This window comes from Tigriopus californicus, chromosome 10 (genome assembly GCF_007210705.1).
Source record: "Tigriopus californicus strain San Diego chromosome 10, Tcal_SD_v2.1, whole genome shotgun sequence".
NCBI classification, from domain to species: Eukaryota; Metazoa; Arthropoda; class Copepoda; order Harpacticoida; family Harpacticidae; genus Tigriopus; species Tigriopus californicus.
The window spans coordinates 15,867,250-15,882,032 of record NC_081449.1 but is presented as its reverse complement, the minus strand read 5'-3'; positions in this window follow the sequence as shown (position 1 = coordinate 15,882,032).

The following is a 14,783-nucleotide window of genomic DNA, read 5'->3' as shown; positions in this document are numbered from 1 at the left end:
TTTTGGGCTTATTTTATTGCATCTTTTTGTCTCCAAACTGCATTGCTGTTTTACACCTTTTGCCCCTCCTGAACACTATTATCTGCTTTGCATAGAATGGAGCCTAAAAGTGTTGTCATATATTGAAGCAGCCCAAAACGTCTTCCGAGAGATCTGTTGTGCCAAAAACCCTATAGAGTCCATGGCTGTAACTTGAACAGAAAACTTGAAGAAGAAAACATTTTCATAGAGTTCAAGCAAGGAGTTGCATTTAAAGGAAAAAGGCCCCAGGATATAAACATAGACTAACCTCAGGTCTAAGAGCTTCCAAAAAGTCCTGTCGCAATCACCCATTTAAATTTGTGGAAACATTCTTCACCAATCTGGTCTCCAGAATTTGCATATTACGTTGGAATCAAAATCGCTCAGGGGTGATAAACTTAATGACTTGATGCTTGATTCCACAAACTGCATACATGGCATGCTACACTTCAACCCAAATCCATCATCTTGGGGCTCTTTTGTGTTGACCCCCTGGGGGGACTCATGTAGTAAGTCGTCCGTGATGGATCGCCAAGGCAACTTTCATGTTCAGTATGTCAATCCCGATATCCGAGGTTAATATCGTCCTCTCCTCACTTTCATTGATAGGATTGGACATGCACTTTATGAGAGTAATCCGGACATGATTGTGATTGAAAGAGATTGAGGAGCCAGATGACAGGTTTGAGTACCTGTCAGGTAGAGAATGCTTCCATTGAGATTAGAATATCCGTGTGTCGAAAATCATGAGCATATAATCTCGAGAGGAATCTTCATCGGGACGACAACGGCCGGCCCCAAGAATGGCTTTGTTTTTTTATAGCCATGCCAGTGAAGGAATCTCGTTCGCCTTTTCTCGAACCCACATTTCAACCTTTTTGATGGGCTGAGGAGACGTACAGGGTCACATGAAACTATTTTCCAGACGTTAGGCCAAAAGGTCAATAAATCACCATCACAAACCACCACCAACACGTGCACCATCACACATACTATCGTACAACTGGGTGTTCTTCCTTCCTTTCTTCTCCCGCTCGTTGGCGTCTCTCTGCCTTTGCCCATCCATCCAATCCGGTTTTTAGTGGCAGATCACAACATTCAGACAAACAAGAACCTGTGGGAATGCTTGAGCAGCAACGGTTCTGGACATATGCACTTGGTTAATCCATGGAGGGGCTGTACCCGCATACCCATTTGTCAACCGTTCGATCTCAAGGTCTGTTTGATCTAAATTCAAGTGCTAAATACTATCTTCGGTCACGTGAACCCGGACGGTCAATGGTTGTTGTTGTTGGCAGCACTGCGAATGTCCAGCTTTCCAGGATCCTCAAGGTCATTCTCATCCTCATTTTCCAGAATGGAATCGACTTACACCACTACCAACGCAAACGGTCTCCTACGTACATGGAGGTCATAGGTAGTGCACGCATGTATCTCGTTTGGTTGGGGAGGGTGAGAGGATGTGAGGATATGAACGCATTAAGTTGCCACTGCCCAGCCATGCATTGAGTTGTTTGAACACAAATTGGAGCCCTGACCTTGAATTTGGAGGGGAATACCTCCCCCAAAATTGACCCTTTAGGCTATGTTTGCTTGGGAGCCACTAGGACCGCCTCATCTCCCTCCAAAACGAGCCTTCCCTCCTACAAAGCACATGATTCATCGGATCGGATAACGTCGTTTGAAATTCAAAAAGAAACCATTACGTGTTCCCCAATGGCCACAAAGTTAGCTTGATTCTAATGGCCATTTGATGTGGCGTATTGCGCGACCAATGTCGTCCCTTCATGCGTGCCTTAAGACATTCCAAGACCAGCTTGTACAAGTTCAAGTTTCATGGTCCTCTGTGATGACATGAAGGACATTGAAAGGATCAAAAGCAATAAACTAATAGATCGGAATTTGTGGCGAAACAGTTTTGATCTAATGCATAGCTAGCGGGTCTTTGATTGATGAGAACATATCAATTGAAGACTTTGATTGAACCCTTTTTAGTGGTGGAATACCTTCATCTTGAAAGAAAGAAGATGGGCTTTAAATTGGCAGAGCAAAATCTGCCTTGGTATGTATGTATTTATTGCCTAGGTCTCGCGAGAGTGCTCGTCTATAACAGGCCAGAACTTGTTCTGCTTGTAAATTGCCAAAAGGGATCCTCATTCCAAGTTCATGTGTGCCAAGCAACGATCAGGTAGCATTTTGTACATACGGATATACCTATGTGTACATACGACTCAAAGTAAATGACCCAAGTAGTAGTAGTAGTAGCTAGGCCCGAGGGGACGAAAAGCGAAAAAATCCGACACGACCAGTATCCTTGAGCTCTGGAACAACAACATTGACGGCCTTTTGACTTGTCCATAAGAAAAGAGCATCAGACTGAATCACATTGATTTCAGTCGGGATCTTGAAGAATGCAGCAGTATAATTCGCCAAAAACAGCCGATGTGTATTGTTCAAAGGAAGGTGCCATTACGTAGTGTTTGCAAAAGGGAATAAGGGCGCTTTTGTGGACTGGGGTCAAATGGTTGGAATGTAAAGAGGAGATAAAGTCATATAAATGTAATTAAGTCCACTCACTATTTATGCTATTTATGCTTAGCCACAGGCTTCAACCATACGCCATGGCTAACAACGCTCATAAACACGACTTAAGATATCCACTTGAATGAGCAATCTTATCCTTTTTATTACGAGCAAAGTTGGATCATCTTTGACGACAATCTGGGTTTTTTCATCCTTGTGAAGTTATTCTTCTCCTCAAACACATTGGCGACAAATAATAGAACGTTTAATTAGCCATTTGGCATGATTTAACAGGATTGCAAATATTTGTTTATTGGCAGATGACACAACTGACACCATTGGACGTTTCATTTTATTTGCTTTTGCACTACAATTGATGAAATGTAGCAGCAACCTCCAAATGTTCAATAAAATTGTTTAGCTATATATAACCGAGAACCCTTTTGAGTGATCATGAACCTTAATTCAAATATTAGAACAGTATTTTAGAGTCACCATCAAAGCAAGCAATTCGGAAATATGTCAACCAAAGCTTCCAACTTCCCAAGCCGATGGATGTGGGTCTAATGGTGCATTTAGACGACCCCAATTTCAGTCCATTGAAGAGACAAAGTTATGATTAACATAGCACATTTTGACCCCTGTACCGGTTATTGTGCACTCTGCGATCGAAGATTTGAAACGTCCTCGACCCGGCTTTTAGTGATTCCAACGTTTGGTAAAGATACAGCCGATCATTGTACAAAGCTACATAAAGAATTGATTACAGACTCTATATAGAATGAAACCGCAAATTGTAAGACTGGCACAAGTCAGGGTTCTTTTTCAATTTCAATTGGTGGTTTCATGCTAGATCAATTATTTGACCAGTTCAACTGAAGAAAGTGGAGCATTTTGTGATTCACTAACTTTGCTAGTATGCTTTTTTGAGTTGGAAGTGAGCCACAAGTCGATGAGAATTCTTTGTTAAAAACGGGTTGCTGAATATTACAAATTGGTGCAGAAAGCGCAGGTTAATCATTCACTCATTACTGAAATGGAGGCACAGATTGCAACTCGTCGCCACTCAGGGAGACTGAATCCAACATGACAAGAGTTCTCTTAAGGTGCGTTATTTCGCACCAGTCATCACATTTCATTTATGTGGTCATATCTAAGCTTATGTTATACTCATTCGCAAAATAATGGGGAACCCCCACATGGTTTCGTGAGTGCATATTTTGAGATGCGATTTGTACCCAGTTGCACCTACTGCGAGTATCAGCTGGTTTCGTGAATGCACATTTTGAAATGAGACTGGGTACACTTTAGTACTGTCGCATTTCAAAATTTGCGTTCAGGAAACCACGTGGGGGTGCCCCATTGAACCCAAAAGGATTGTGGATTGCAAGAAAGCGCTCGTTACAATTCTCTAAGTTTGGTCACCCTAATTCTTGCGTTGGACGATTATGCCGACGTAACCAAGAATTGTTTCACATATCGCAAAAAATGGGGCAGTTTCCAACTCAAATTGTCGTCGTAAATATGTCATGTGATCGCAATTTATGTCGAAACAAGGGTTGTCAAGATGTTCCACAATGACTACTAGTTGTATAATCATCAAGTCCTCGCTCTTCTCCTTAATTAGTTAAAATGATGCATGAAATTAGAGACTTGCCAACTTTCTTTTCAAAAGCCATATTTTTCTCTATTTCCAGGGGAGAAATTGCCGTCCAGTGAAAAAATAGCTATTCTAAAGAAGCTCAAAATAGGTACATATGAGAGCTAGAGGCATGGTTGACAATCTGAAATTCTGAAGGTCAAATCGAACGAATTTGGCATTCCGGGATCAAGGATTGGCATCCAGTAGGATTTTGCTTCCACAGAGACTGACTTACCTAATAAGCATTTTGAGGAAGGATTGAATAAAGATGGCTGAAGCGAATTGAATAAAAAATTGCTGAACTATTCACCGAAGACAAGCCGACAATGGCTGCATCTGTTTTTGCTTTGTTTTTACTTTGTCATTTCTAGCTTACTTTCTTTGATAGGTGCAAAAAAATCTTGCTTGTAAAGTGAAAAAATCACTAAACTTGGAACAATCTTGGAATCTGCCCTAAAACAAGATCCGCCTACTTGCATTAAATTGTTGCATTTTGCGTGTCAAGTAACTCTTTGCTTTCAGAAGTAAACCAAGGCTATCTGGGTAACCTTCGTCATATCTGTTGCTTGCATTTACTTTATGACACACGGAAAGAACCATCATTTCAATTTATGGGGAGTTTTGAAGTGATCAATGACGGTTGGCCAAAGTAAAGCCGGCAAATTTGGCGCAGCAGTCCGGTTTTTGAATGCGTAATTGCACTTGCATTTTTATCCACTGCCTTCTGTCTCAACTCAAGAAAAACCATTGACGACATGATCAAATTCAAAATGCCTAAAAGGAGGCCACATCTCATGTACCAATGACCAAAGTTGTCTCTGTCACCCATAATTTCGGGGATTAATCGTTGTAGTCTGGCCCAGAGATTTGAACACACATTTAAGGTTCCAAGAAAATCTTTGGAGCCACAATAAAACAACAATAAGGCATGACGACCTTGCTCGCCAAATAGGAGACACATTTTTGACGTCACCATTTGACCACATATGGCCACGATTTGTGGCTTACTACTGAAGGATGGGATTATTTGGTTCATTAAGGATTCTTTGATTCGTAGCTCCTTTCATGAGCTCACGGATCCTGGCCAATGATTCGACGGTGTCAGGCGGCAAATTTCCAAAGATGCCAACACAAATTGCCTGGAGTCACCCAAACTTGGCCGACCAAATTGTGATCGAGGAAGATGGAATAAGAAACGAGGAAGATCGAAAGACATTCTTCATTTATAGCATTGGCGGTATTCACAGTAGTAGCCGAGGGGTGAGGTTCCAGCCAATATGTCCGTGCAATTAACCATTGGTTGATTGCAAGCTTCACTGACGTATCACACTTAGTGTTTTCAGTTTGTGCATTCACAAGCACTGGCGTTCTTGAATCGGCTTTAATTTGCTAAAACATATCCTGGTTTGGTCAACAGAGCCTTGCTTATAATTGGGTATAATGATTCTTTGTATCTAAAAAGAATCATCTTGAGCTTTTTGACTACTCTAGACCGACGAAAGATTTGCGAAGCGCAATTGCAAAAATTGGACAAGGCCGAACGGAAGTGGCGCTCGTGGTCAGGCGAGAGAGAAAAAACCCTCCCGTAAATGTCTCCGTCAGATGCACTATCATCATTATCGTTTCGAAGAAAAGTTGACTTTGTTGTTCGCACTTCTAACTAATGCAAACTAGTGCGTTGAGTTCCCCTTTCCTTCTTTTCTCTCCCGAGAAAAAGTACGTCAATGGAACTGCAATTTCAAATTTCGCGCCTCTAAAGTTGCGGCAGATAGATGAGCGCGGCCAATCATCAGCCTTGGCTTGGCTTCTTTCTCTACTAGCTAGCTTCATGCATCCCATCGATCCTATCCGATCCGTCCGCTGGGTCCGCTGTCATTCATTTACCGCACTTACGCACGTGCGTCAACTCCATACATCCTTCATTTCCGTATCTTGATGAGTTTGGGAACTGTCAATGTGTTGTTAGTTTATTCACACGCAAAAAAGAAACGCGAAATGGGAAGGCATTGAAAGAAGCCATCCATCCAGTCATCCATCCAACCGTCCGATTATCCATCAGTATTTACCTTTTCTCATTTCTATCCTGGCTTCCGTGTTTTCTTTCCCGTAATCATTTCCACGATTTCTTACCAAGTAAATTAGAATTATCCGTGGTAAGTTGAACGACTTTTGACCATTCAAAGTCTGTGCTTCATTAGAATTGGTCACGCTGAATTAACTTCCGTTTTCCTCTCTAACGCGTTCAACGCCGTCCATCTAAATTTGCCACGGCAATCCGCCAGTCCCTCTAATCACATTTTGAAAATCCACCCACCGCTAATTCGCTAATTTTAATCCCATTGTTGTAATCAGGGGTTTTGATATCCTTCTAATTGAAACAAGATTTATGTTGATAAGGAGGGTTAAAGAGCATAGAAATACATTTTGAGTTAAGATGTCCATAATATTGAGTACTCTCCAGCCTTGTTTTTAAACCTATGCCTGGCTTGGAGACGTAACACCAAAGCAAAAACCCAAATTGTTTAAGACCGTACAAGAGAATGCCGAGTACGACATATTATCATCAACATAATGATTTCAATGGCCTTAATGAAGCAGAACTCTTTTTTAATGAGTCGGAGAGCTTAAAATTTAAAATTGAAGTTGGAAGGTATGTATAAAAGAATTAGACTGCCTTTGACGGCCAAGTAGAGCTTATGTCTGGGGTCAAAGTTGGCGAAAATCTTCTTTATGTACCGATTGTTCATTGTGGTCCAGTTCTCACCAACTGACGCCCTCAACTTGCCTAAATTGTTGTTGATGGTGGCGCAGGCCTTGGTCTCCACATGCCCCCAGATGTTGAAATCCAGTGGAAACCAATATGGACCAGAATCCTCTGGAGCCCAACCTTTGTTCAAGGTAGGCCTGGACGGGGGAAATGCCCTGCTGGCTTATGGAGCTTATTAATACTGTAACCCGAGGTGCGGTGTATGCCTAAACTATTGGCGAAATTTGATGGCAGTTTCACCTTAGTCAAGTTTGGCCAAAACCCTCTTTTTTCAGTTTTTCATGTTTAAGAGGCGATTTTGTGTATTTTTAAATTTAGACCAGCAATATGCTCAAAAATGGTTGGTAATGATCACTTGCAAGCTATGTCTAAAATAGGAAATTTAGCCAGACCTCTCATTGACGCGATCATCGGAGCCACAAGCAAGTGTAGACGATAATATGGCGCACCCAGTAGTGCCAGTACATACATTTGCTATGAGTGACACGAGTTCGGTTACATCTGTATTTAGCGTTTTCTCTTTTGCTTCTTTGGGATCTCAAAAAACACGGTACCGCCCGACCGACGGTTATTAAAATTCGAATAAAACAAAACTTTGTTGCCCGGCCAGACACGGCGATATTTCTTAAGCTGAGCAAGCTGCGTTCGAAAACTTTCTTAAACAAGTTTAAACATTGCCTAGCTTTTATCATTTTGCTTGGTTAGTGCATGTTACGGATCCATCCAAAGGCCCACTTTACAACAAAATGATAAAGACTAATATTTTCAGTTTTTTTGGTAGTCCCTTTAGATGAAACAAAATCAATCAGATATCTTAAGGCACAACAAATAGTAATAAGTAATAAATATCTATCTGCTAAATGTTTTCTCATAGGAACTTTTTCATCATACCGATATGAAAAAATTAGGATCGGAACGCTACCTAAGAAATAAATGTTCTCTATCATAACTGAAAGCATAAGCAGGAATTATTCCTTCTGATATTTTTTACAGAAAATCTAGTTTGCAAGAAGTTCAATAAGCACAAGTAAATAATCTACGTAAGTTGAATTTACTTTTAACTTTTTTTTAGTGAAATTCCGGATCAGCTTGACATTCAAGGGGTTGCCAAAAACGTCAACCTATTATTCGAATCAAGATCAAATATTGTATAAATGTAAAGATAAAAAGAAATAATAACCCTTTTCCCTTTTCTTTTATACTATGAGGGTTATATTCCCAGTACAAATTAAAAAGATCAACAAAAAGTGGAAACATGACTACCTATTTTGTGACAATAATAGCTAATGAAAAACTTGACATTTTAGATTTAAAATTATAGGATATGGTCCTTCCCAACCCAAGACTTGGGTCATTTTGTAGTCGTTTGCAATTGATTTGTCCACCTCAAACTAGCACCGTGTAAGCCCGAGACATTGCAGGCTAATCTCCGACGTGCTGCTGGTTGATGAACCATCAACTTTGATTACCTACAGTCTTTAGTCCGTCATTGCGGCCGGACTAGTCGGACGTGCGTACGAGCGTACTTGCTAAATTAAGACGTAAACGTAATCAAACGAGGGCTACTTTACGACAAACCGACCGTCCTTCTGAAATCCGATGAATGTCAAATGGTCGTCGAAAACCTTCTGATGGCAATCTCCATGATATCGCGATAGTAAGAGAACACCGAACCTTATAGAACTAGACGGGGGTACTTTATTTTGCTGTAGCATCTCCTTGCCATTTGAAAGTAACCTACCGGTAATTGGATGTAATCTGTGAGCCTATCATAAGTCGGATTCATGCTTTAGACATTTTTAAGGATGGGCAAAAATTGCAAATAAATGTAGCCAAGTATGCAAATAAACATGCCTTAAGAATTGCTGATAATGCAAAAAAAAGAGTTCAAAATGCAAATGCCTGTTTGAATCACAAAGGGTACAAAAGACCAAGTGCCGGAATACAGGCCCAGCAAAGAAGCAAAGCCTGCAAAAGAGAGTATCGTTTGATGTTGAAGACCACACACCAAGCTCACTCAACTCCTTAATTAACTCCATGGGATAGACAACTTACTCTATCTTGTGAAAGGAGAGTGACGTTGATTATTGAAAGTAGGGGTGAGCGTGCGTGTATGGCGGTAGGTGGCTCAAGAGATTATTTTTTCACTTATACGCCTAAACCTTTGTTAGATGTGGTTTGTTTTTGTGTTAGTGAAGAGCCAGGAAATGGTGAGACAATTGACTTCATTTTGTGAGCGGTTTTTTATCTTGAAATAGCTCAAAACACAATTTTGATTCATATTTGGTCCAAATTGCCAATAATGGAAACAAAAGTGAAAGTAAGGTAAAAGACGTCAAATATGCAGAAAAAAACTGAAAAATAGCCAATCATGTAACAAAGCCTATTTGCATCTTTTGCCCATACTTTTTCAGTAACATTCGTACATTCTAACATTCTAAGGGTAAGTATAACACAAAAAAAATATTTTCTACTGTTTTGGCCCAATTTTTTCTCTCAACTTGTGACTAACCATGAGCCTTTCAAACTTCAGTGAATCATGGCCAGGTGTCAAGGGACTCGACATAGAATTTTGAATAAGGTTCAAAATAGAAGCAAAGAAATTTGGTCAATTTTTGCCATCATTTGCCCTTTTGTAATGGCTGGTTAGCAATTGGTGAAATTTTAAGAACGTAATACAACTCCACAATTCACAAGAATTTGAGAATCTTGTCACTTGCCGGCTTTGGCACAAATTACACGCCGTACAAACCCAGCAGTGGATTTGCATAGAGTTATGGCTATTACATTCATTCAGATCATGATGAGAACATCTTAAGGACCCTGGGAAATTTGAGCCTCTCGTATGCCAGATAGTTACCGTAAAAGATGGTTGTATACACATGCTAATTATCAAGCCATTGACGGCGCCAGTTCGTTCGCCACCAAACTCATCTATCCCACCAACCAACCAACCAACCAACCAACCAACCATCGTCTTCGTCGTTCTGAATCTGAAATTGCCCCCTTCTCGTCTCGGTTTTGGCTACTTGAAAGCGACAATTCATGCCATGAGAAAAACTAGTCCGGAGGATAAAGGAAGTGGTTGATTCCGAGATTTCGTTGTGGTTTGTATAATGATAAACGGCCATTAGGACTTCCTCGTCTCTTTCCTTCTTCTTCTGTTTCTCTTCCTCCTCGATCCTCGTTGTTGCTCCTGTTGTCGGTGCTGTTATTCCCTGGCTCCCCGGTTCCTCGGCTCCTCATCGTCTGATTCTCGGATTTTCTTACCTCAAGCGCATTACACAAGTCCGCCAGCCAAATCATTGAGATTAAGCAGACCTTATCACTAAGGGAAAGAAGCACACTGTCAACAGGAATTGCCGAGGTTCTTACTTGAATCAGTTTTCTCATTTCATTGGTGATCACAAGGGGTCGGAAAGATAAATGTGTTAGGCTATATTAAGTTTTCAACTATTTTGGTAATTTTTGGTTAAAAAAAACGTATTTCAGGAATTTTAGCCATAAAATTACCTAAAACCGAGGATTTTCAGGGAAATTTAGGAAAAATACAGGATGGGTGTAAAATAGTTTGGGGCAATGTTTGTACTCACTCAAAGATTTGCTTGACATTGAACCGCAAGCTTTCATTGAGAGGAAGTATTGAGCACATACACTAGTGTGATTACTGCAATTGATCTACTTTTAATCTAAAAGCGGGTGGTAACCCTTCCATTAATTGCTACCAAAACAATGTTCTAAAAATGCAAGTAAGAGCTGTCTTGATGTCAGAACCAAGGCTCAGGGCCTGCCGAAGACCGACAAAAGGCCCAGAGAAGTGGGTGAGCTTTTTGGCTTCCATCCTCAAACTGTTGGTGAGAGGAGAACTTCATCCAAGAACAGCGGATCCCCTTTACAACAGATCAGACCAAGGACAAAAGATCTGGGATTGTACTAAGCCCAAAGAGCAAGAAGATCGTAAAAACTGATAATAAAGCATTTTTTTCCCTTAAAAAGCACACTAATACTTGAATATCCAAACAAATAAAAAAGTATTTTCACCTTTTTTTCCACCAATTTCAAACTTATTTTACGTTTTCGGAACTTATTTTGACTCATTTTCGTAACTTAAAGACAATTATCTTGACTAAAATCACAAACTGTTTGTCCGACCCCTTGTGATCATCGTAAATTCATGGGTGATGAAAATCATGCTAAATTTCAGTTGTGCATACGCACAGTACACATTGCTCTTGGCTTCGAAGAGATGCTCCATCAGCGGTTCTGACCCCTGATACACGATACTATTTAAATTGTTCTTTTCAATTTTAAAAAGATAGATATTCCTCGATTTTATGGTCCCCTTTGAAAAGAAACCATAAGGAGCAATATCGTGTACGAATGCAAGTGTTGCAAATCCTGTCATCATTTCAAGAATGATTGTAGAAACCTCGAACACACCACCAAAACGTGAAATTAGTTTTATTCTAAACGACGCGTTTAGTTTTACAATAACGGGAAATTGAACCTGAAAGCTACCCAAATGTTATTATTGCCACTAATACTTACTATCGTTGATATTTTTTACTGATATATTACTAACAAGCCCCATTTTCATTCCAAGGCGAAAGTTAAGTAACTGTTGATCCAATGAATCATAATCTCCCAAGAAAAAATATTATCCCTAGAGAATACGAATAGCATTTTACAAGTGAGAGCTAAATGTTGAGTATTTGTTTTCTACATGAAGGTCCTATACGTTCTCATAAAGTTGAAATATTTTCTTTTTCTTCGGTGCCAGCACTACATAAACAAAGATGAATATCAAGAAATTGAGTTAAAAGTCCTGAAAAAAAGTCATTTTCATGACAGTTATATTGATCATGGTATGAGATGCAAGTTTATTTTCACACGATCTTGGCTTTTAGTTAGAAAAAATATCCATAAATTGTTTGGCCAAAAGGTGTTCAAATAGTTTCAGAGCATTTTGTGTTCCAAAAAAATACAATTTTGTTCTGCATTCATAACAAGGGAAGCCAGTGAATTCAATTATTGCCCGGGAAAAAAACTATAATTATATAACTCAACTTCACCAGAATTATTTGACGTGGGTCAGTATTTCTTTTTCATGAAAATACTTCATTTTGCGTGTATGTATATAGTGTACAATAAAAACACAGTCAGAGAACTTGGATTCATTTGTCTAGAATGTAGTTTTGAACTGATATTGGTATTTGTCATCAGATAAGAAAACATCCGAGGAGGTAGCAATTTCTTACAAGGCGAAGATGGCGATCCAACAGATAATATCTTCGAAATTGTTTCAAAAACTACGTACGGTTTTCATCCATCGTTTGTGGAGACTACGTACTATAATAACCAGTACGTGGTGTTAGTGTGGATCCTTGTTATTACGCCAAAGGTTAAAGATGCCAATACGATGAGTTAGGTGTAGATCTTGACGAGATAGTGGCAAGATGTCAACAATGGATTCTATACTATCTTACGTGTAACCTTGTCTTCAACCATCAATAATGATATGACCGAGATCTACCCTACCCTACAAGAGCCGCATCTTGAATACTTGTCCGGTTGGTTGAACTCCATATCACTAGACCGAGCATCTCTCAAATGCTCAAGTATCTTGCCAACTGAACTACATAGATGGTTCGGTTCTTTGCTTTGCGTTTAATCCCTTAAGTGAACAATTACGTCAGCACGTCGGCTCACAACAATACAATCAATTTGACCAAAACTGAGGGTGATAATGCAGCAGAAAGAGCAGAAATCACACAAAACGCAAATATTTGTCGCTATTTTTAGTTTTTATACTCAATGAGAAGTAAAACGAGGAAACATCAAAGAATGGCAATATGCAACAGATACTAAAGAACATTGAAAAAGGGATCACGTGCTTTGATCATAAGCACTCTATTCTACTAAATATCTACGGTAGGTATAATTTCTCACTCAAGCTGTGTTGGGAGCCAAAGACAAAAGGGTAAAATGCGTTGTTACTAAAGCAACACTTTTTATTTTGTTTTGAACAAAAAGAGCATACGTCATGATAAATATGCACTGATTTTGATTACAACAACCTAACAACCTTTCTTTGAATGTACATACTAAATCATCATTCATTAAGTTACATACCCGTAAGTATAGGATCAGGACCATCTAAGACAAAATATTTGTGACATCACTTACATGACAATAAATGGGTATTTTCAAGTGAAAAGAGGTATCCACTGTGGTGCCTGTCACCTCAGGCTATGGAATGAATCATTCCTTTGTCTAGCCCAAACGGGTTTGCCATATTCTTATGGGAAGGAAGACGCCTTTTGTTTAAAGTCCTAAATCATTGCAACCATTGAAAGCAATCATTATAATTGGATGATCCAAGACAGCCAACCATTGTTTTACACTAACGGAAATGTCTCGCTTACGGGAGGGTGAATTGTTCAATTGAGATATCAAGATCCACTCATTGTGGCTGGTATAATTAATTGCAATTAATATCTGGCATCTACAATTCAGACGGTCATAGGATCATTTATTGCAGCTAAAAAGAACAATTTCGTTCAAGAGAGTTTTTGTGGCCTCCTCTGAAACGATTAACATAATGATGGGATTGCCAAAGCAAATCTCACCTTTCATTCGAAGCGCTTTTTCCACAATCTGTACCTGTAAATTCTCGGACTTTTTCAGATCTCAGTATAGCTTTGGCTGACACATTCGTGGCTTATGCGCTTCACTGCATCACTGCTTAGCCCCCTTGATTGAGCCAATTAATGTTTGCGTCGATTGATATTTCCAATTGCAATTGGTTGTTCAAAGCAAAATGAAAAACGGTCAAGTGTTGAAAAGGATAAGGTGCAAAAATGGTAAGTAGAAATATTATCCGTTATGGGCATGATTGAAATTGATCAATGCTGTTTAAAGCCACCAAGAAAAGCATTACCATTTTTTTTGTTGCATGGGCCCACTGGTGGGCAGACCTGTTTTTTAATTGCAATTACGTTATTCCAATTACATTTTCATGTAATTATAATTGTATTTAATTATGTTGAGTAACATATATTGTAATTACTTACATTTGAAGATATATAATTGATATATTTCGATTACATATTACAATTACATTTCTGTCCGCAAAACAAAAAATGTGAAGCTTGAAAAAACGGGATTTTTGCATGATGTTGACGATTCTTCAATTAAACTGGATTCTTCGGTGGGCGATTAACACGATGGATGAAAAGCTTTTTTAAAGGTTGATGGTAAAATCCAATCCTATCTTGAAAGCTTTTTGGGATAAAAGCGTTTAATGTCAGCAATAATTGAAAAAAAATGATCAAAAGTGCTTCATATGAGAGATCTCAAATTGCTAAGATGGATTCGAGCATTTCTATTAAAACTTGATTAGGCTTTTTGACCACCGTGATGAGACGAATGGGACGAGACAAGAAGACTGCATCCAAAAATCTACCTTTAATCTTGCTCATCGATTTAGTCCTTTGCTTGAACTTTCCCACTACTGGACTACAATGCTCATACATACACAAAATATTTGTATATATGCTCAAGAATATGTGCACAAAAAGTTATGTTAACTATTTGCTTATTTACAATTGCTGGTTCTTGAACAAATCATTTTTGAAAAAAAAACAAATCAAATCAAAATCATTCGACTTTGCGCTCATGGAGCAAAGTCCTATAGTGCTGCCAAACATCGTTGTCACCAACCATTGTACTAGTCGCTCATGCACAATTGTACTAGCAGCTACTGATGGGGACCAAATTAATAATCACGGAAGGTTGCATTTAGGGCTGCCAATTGACATTTTCAATGGC